Source organism: Oncorhynchus keta, chromosome 26 (assembly GCF_023373465.1).
Source record: "Oncorhynchus keta strain PuntledgeMale-10-30-2019 chromosome 26, Oket_V2, whole genome shotgun sequence".
Lineage (NCBI taxonomy): Eukaryota > Metazoa > Chordata > Actinopteri > Salmoniformes > Salmonidae > Oncorhynchus > Oncorhynchus keta.
The window spans coordinates 39,092,115-39,098,114 of NC_068446.1; positions in this window are offsets into that span (position 1 = coordinate 39,092,115).

A 6,000-nucleotide genomic window follows, 5' to 3' on the forward strand; every position below is an offset into this window, starting at 1 on the left:
TCCACATGGCTTTCCACCTATTCTACTGAACAAAAATATTAATGCAACAATTTCAAAGATTTCTTATGCGGAAATCCTTCAATTGATAACTGCATTAGGTCCTAATCTATGGATTTCACACGACTGGCAATACAGATATGCATCTGTATAGATACCCCCCCCCCCCCAAAAAACACGTTGGGCCTCAGGATCTCGTCACGAAGGTGGCTTATGGTAGAGAAATTGACATTAAATTCTCTGGCAACCACTCTGGTAGACATTCTTGCAGTCAGCATGCCAATTGAGTGCTCCCTCAACTTAAGACATCTGTGGCATTGTGTTGTGTGACACAACTGAAAATGTTAAAGTGACCTTTTATTGTCCCTAGCACAAGGTGCACCTGTGTAACGATCATGCTGTTTAATCAGCTTCTGGATATGCCACACATGTCAGGTGGATGGGTTATCTTGGCAAAGGAGAAATGCTCACTAAAGGGATCTAAACAAATTTGTGCACAAAATCTGAGTGATGCTTTTTGTTCAAATAGAATATTTCTGGGATCTTTTATTTCAGCTCATGAAACATGGGACCAACACTTTTTAAATGTTGTATTTAGATTTTTTTCAAGTTCAAAGCAGCCGCTGCGGTAGAAGACTTTTCCAAGTATGTTAGGTACGCTACTAAAATTGGTAAAAGCTCATTTAGTTTGAAGAAGCAGGATTGGGTGGCAGGGTGAGGATCAATAATATATAGCCTATGTATTGTAGCCTACATTTGTCCTACACTGTGTTTTATAGTAGGTTGGACATATAGCATGTGATGTCATAAAGGTTTCCTGAGGTAACAACAACAATAATAATAATAATAATGTTTATAGTCCTTTTCTTTACTTATTTCAAAGCTCTATAGAGAAAGTTATTTATTTATTCAAAACAATGTAGTTCTAGGTTAAGCCCCAACCCAACCCTAGTAGCCATGACTTTAGCCCCTCGCCTAAACGTACATGTACATCTAATGGTCCACTGGAATGTCTGAGCCTTTTCCATTCAGGGTCATGTTCAGTTATAAAAAAAGAAAAACATGTGCAACAGACAGGTGCAACCTGAACTTGTCCAAGAGAGACTCATTTTAATTTATTTTTATCCTGCTGAACACGACCCCAGGTAAATAACATGCTGCTGAATACGACCCGGGTAAATAACATGCTGCTGAACACGACCCCGGGTAAATAACATGCTGCTGAACACGACCCCAGGTAAATAACATACTGCTGAACACGACCCGGGTAAATAACATGCTGCTGAACACGACCCCGGGTAAATAACATGCTGCTGAACACGACCCCGGGTAAATAACATGCTGCTGAACACGACCCCGGTAAATAACATGCTGCTGAACACGACCCCGGGTAAATAACATGCTGCTGAACACGACCCCGGGTAAATAGCATGCTGCTGAACACGACCCCGGGTAAATAACATGCTGCTGAACACAACCCAGGTAAATAACATGCTGCTGAACACGACCCAGGTAAATAACATGTTCAGTTGTCCCATTTAAGCTCATATAACTGCGATTGTATCAATTACGCTTGGAATCTAACTAAGCTAGGGTGTGGATTACCAAGCAGATCCTGTATGTATGATTCTACTGTTCATTTCTCTAGTGGAGAATAAATGTTAGCTGTATGTTCTCCTGTGTTGACTCCATCCAAGGATGAGTGAGGAGAACAGGGTGTTTATCATAGAATTAGGAATTTGAATACTAGAATGAACACAAGCTTTCTTACGAAGGTCCTAAGATCAGCCATGTTAGTCAGGGAGTTGGTCAACCACGGCTTGCCAGCGTTGTGATAAGATACATTCTTCACATTCCTTGTTTTAAAACAGTATCTGCACTGTGTGTGTTAGCTAGCTTGCCAGCCAGTTTTAGAGGAGTGATTCCATTCCTTTTTCAAATGAACTGTGAATTTGCCAAAAATCCATTGAAAAGATGGAACGGCACAGCCAGAAGAGGACTGGCCACCCCTCAGAGCCTGGTTCCTCTCTAGGTTTCATCCTAGCTTTTGGCCTTTCTAGGGAGTTTTTCCTGGCCACCGTGCTTCTACACTTGCTGTTTGGGGTTTTAGGCTGGGTTTCTGTACAGCACTTTGTGACATCAGCCCCCAAAAAAAAAATAATAATTATGGTCTGTTTACATATATTTTAGAGGCTATTTATACAGAAGATTGGTGAAAAAGCTGTTTAAACTGTATTTAGAATTATATGACAATAGGTTGACTATAATTACATCACACACTTTCTGATACATCACATGACACTTGACTTGTATTTTCCCGCATCAGTAAAAGCTCTACTGTCATTCATTCCAATTACACTGTTTCTGGATTTCTCCTTGACCAAGATGGCTGCTATTTTCACCCCAATATGGCACTTTGAGGGTTTATGACATAGCTTCTCTAGTAATTTAATTGGATCTCTATGGCTTTCATACTTAAGCAGCTCCATAGGATGTAGGACAAACTGATTCAGGCCTGCATTGAGGCCTGCTTCAGTGAGCTGTGGCTGCGGAGTTCTTTATCAGGGAGCAACCTCAGAAGAGATCTATAAGCTACTGGACTCAGTCAGGCTTCAAAATGGCTGCTGTGTTGCAGGAGCAACAGAAGAGGTGACTGGAACCTTAATATATTTGATTTTCTTCTATATATTTTTTTGTAGGCCTATAGGCAGACGTATTTACTTTTATTTCATCTTGTACACATTTGCAGCTAAAAATTGCAGTATACAGACAAAGGAAAACATTGATAGCTAATAATTGTAGACAGCCTACAGTATACTGCTATTATGTTACTGGTTTAGGCCATGGACAGAAATATGGGGTTTAATCAATTCCATCATTCAATCCATCAGGTGAGAGGAAGTCAGTTTTGGACTTCAGGTCAAAGAAAGAGAGGAGTCTGGAGGCTCAGGGGGAAGTGAGAACAGGAGGATGAATTAGAGAAGGAGCATTAGAGAGAAGCAGAGGGCCAGATGATCTGAGGAAAGTGAACAATAGAGGAAAATGAGAGAAGGCTGAGACGGAGAGGGAGCAGAGGAGAGAAAGCCTAATCAATGTCAGAATAAAAGTCAAAGAGAACAGCTTGACAAAAAAGAGAGGAAGATGAGGTTAGAGGAAGATAGAGCGCATAACCTGGCACAAGGACATCAGAGCAAGAGAGAGGAGGGGAGGCAAGAGAGAGGAGGGGGGCACGAGAGAGGAGGGGGGCACTAGAGAGGAAGGGGTGCAAGAGAGGAGGGAGGGGGAGAAGAGAGGAGAGAAAGAGAGGGGAAGGAGAAGAGAGAGAGAATTTTGCAGAATTCTGTAAAAATATCCTCTGTGTACAACGTAGAACACCAAATAATGCATGCAGAGCAGAATTAGGCCGATACCCGCTAATGATGAGAAAACAAAAAGATAATTACTTGACACATTGGAAAGAATTAACAAAAAAACTAGAATGCTGTTTGGCCCTAAACAGAGAGTACACAGTGGCAGAATACCTGTCCACTGTGACTGACCCAAACTTAAGGAAAGCTTTAACTATGTACAGACTCAGTGAGCATAGCCTTGCTATTGAGAAAAGTCGCCGTAGGCAGACCTGGCTCTCAAGAGAAGACAGGCTATGTGCTCACTGCCCACAAAATGAGGTGGAAACTGAGCTGCACTTCCCAACCTCCTGCCCAATGTATGACCATATTAGAGACAAGGAGGAGGAGTAGAGGAAGAGTAGTAGGAACAAAAATGCAGCGCGGTATGTTTCCATAGTATAATTTAATGAGACTGAATACAAAATACAAAAGAACAAGAGAATCAAAATTAAAACCGTAACAGTCCCGAATGGTGCAAACACTGAAAGGTAAAATAATCACCCATAAAACACAAGTGGAAAAAGGCTACCTAAGTATGATTCTCAATCAGAGACAACTAACGATACCTGCCTCTGATTGAGAACCATACCAGGCCAAACACAAAACACAACATAGAAAAAGGACCATAGACAACCCACCCAACTCACGCCCTGACCATACTAAAACAAAGACATAACAGAACTAAGGTCAGAACGTGACAGATCCACAAAGAATTCAAAAACAAACCCCATTTTGAAAAACTCCCATATCTACTGGGTGAAATACCACAATGTGCATCACAGCAGAAAGATGTGTGACCTGTTGCCACAAAAAAAGGTAAACCAGTGAAGAACAAACACCATTGTAAATACAACCCATATTTATGATTATTTATTTTCCCTTTTGTACTTTAACCATTTGTATATCGTTATAACACTGTATATATACACATAATATAACATTTGTAATGTCTTTATTATTTTGAAACTTCTGTATGTGTAATGTTTACTGTTCATTTTATTGTTTATTTCACTTTTGTATATTATCTACCTCACTTGCTTGGCAATGTTAACATATGTTTCCCATGCCAATAAAGCCCCTTGAATTGAATTGAATTGAGGGGGGGGGGCGAGAGAGTGGGGAAAGAGAGGAAAGAGAGGGGGGAAGAGAGGAGAGCGAGAGGGGGGAGGGAAGTGGCGAAAGGGGAGGGAATGGGAGAGGAAAGAGGGAATGAGAGGCAAGGAAATGAGAGAGGGGAGAGGAGAGGGGAGAGGCGAGGGAATGAGAGAGGAGAGGGAAGAGGCAAGGCGAGGGAATGAAAGGGGAGAGGGGAGAGGGAAGGAGGGAAGAGGCGGGGAGGGGAAGAGGCGGGGAGAGGGAAGAGGCGGGGAGAGGGGAGAGGCGAGGAGAGGGAAGAGGCGGGGAGAGGGAAGAGGCGGGGGGGAGGGGAGAGGGAAGAGGCGGGGAGAGGGAAGAGGCGAGGAGAGGGAAGAGGCGGGGAGAGGGAAGAGGCGGGGAGAGGGAAGAGGCGGGGCAAGGGAATGAGAGAGGGGAGAGGAGAGGGAATGAGAGAGGGGAGAGGAGAAGGAATGAGAGAGGGGAGAGGCAAGGCGAGGGAATGATAGAGGAGTGGAGAGGGAATGAGAGAGGGGAGAGGCGAAGAGAGGGAATGAGAGAGGGGAGAGGCGAGGTAATGACAGGGAAGAGGCGAGGCGAGGAAATGAGAGAGGGGAGAGGAGAGGGAATGAGAGAGGGGAGAGGCGAGGAGAGGGAATGAGAGAGGGGAGAGGAGAGGAGAGGAAATGAGAGAGGGGAGAGGCGAGGAGAGGGAATGAGAGAGGGGAGAGGCGAGGAGAGGGAGAGAGGAGAGGAGAGGGAATGAGAGAGAGGCGAGGCGAGGTAATGACAGAGGGGAGAGGCGAGGCGAGGGAATGAGAGAGGGAAGAGGCGAGGCGAGGAAATGAGAGAGGGGAGAGGCGAGGCGAGGGAATGAGAGAGGGGAGAGGCGAGGCGAGGAAATGAGAGAGGGGAGAGGCAAAGAGAGGGAATGAGAGAGGGGAGAGGCGAGGGAATGAGGGAGAGGGAAGGGAATGAGTGAGGAGAGAGGAGAAGGAAGAGGCGAGGGTAATGAGAGAGGGGAGAGGAGAGGAGAGGAGAGGAGAGGAGAGGAGAGGAGAGGGAAGAGGCGAGGGTAATGAGAGAGGGGAGAGGAGAGGAGAGGGAATGAGAGAGGGGAGAGGAGAGGAGAGGGAATGAGAGAGGGGAGAGGAGAGGAGAGGGATTGAGAGAGGGGAGAGGCGAGGCGAGGCGAGGTAATAACAGAGGGAAGAGGCGAGGGAATGAGGGAGAGGGAAGAGGCGGAATGAGAGAGGGGAGAGGAGAGGAGAGGGAATGAGACAGGATAGGAGAGGAGAGGGAAGAGGCGAGGGAATGAGACAGGAGAGGAGAGGGAAACATTACTATTGATAAAGGAAAGTGAGCTGAAGGATGAGAAGTGAAGCGTTGCTGCACAGCTATTTTCAGGTCTCTCCAGAGATGTTTGATCAGCTTCAAGTCCGGGCTCTGGCTGGGCCACTCAAGGACAATCAGAGGCTTGTCCCGAAGCCACTCTTGCATTGTCTTGGCTGTGTGCTTA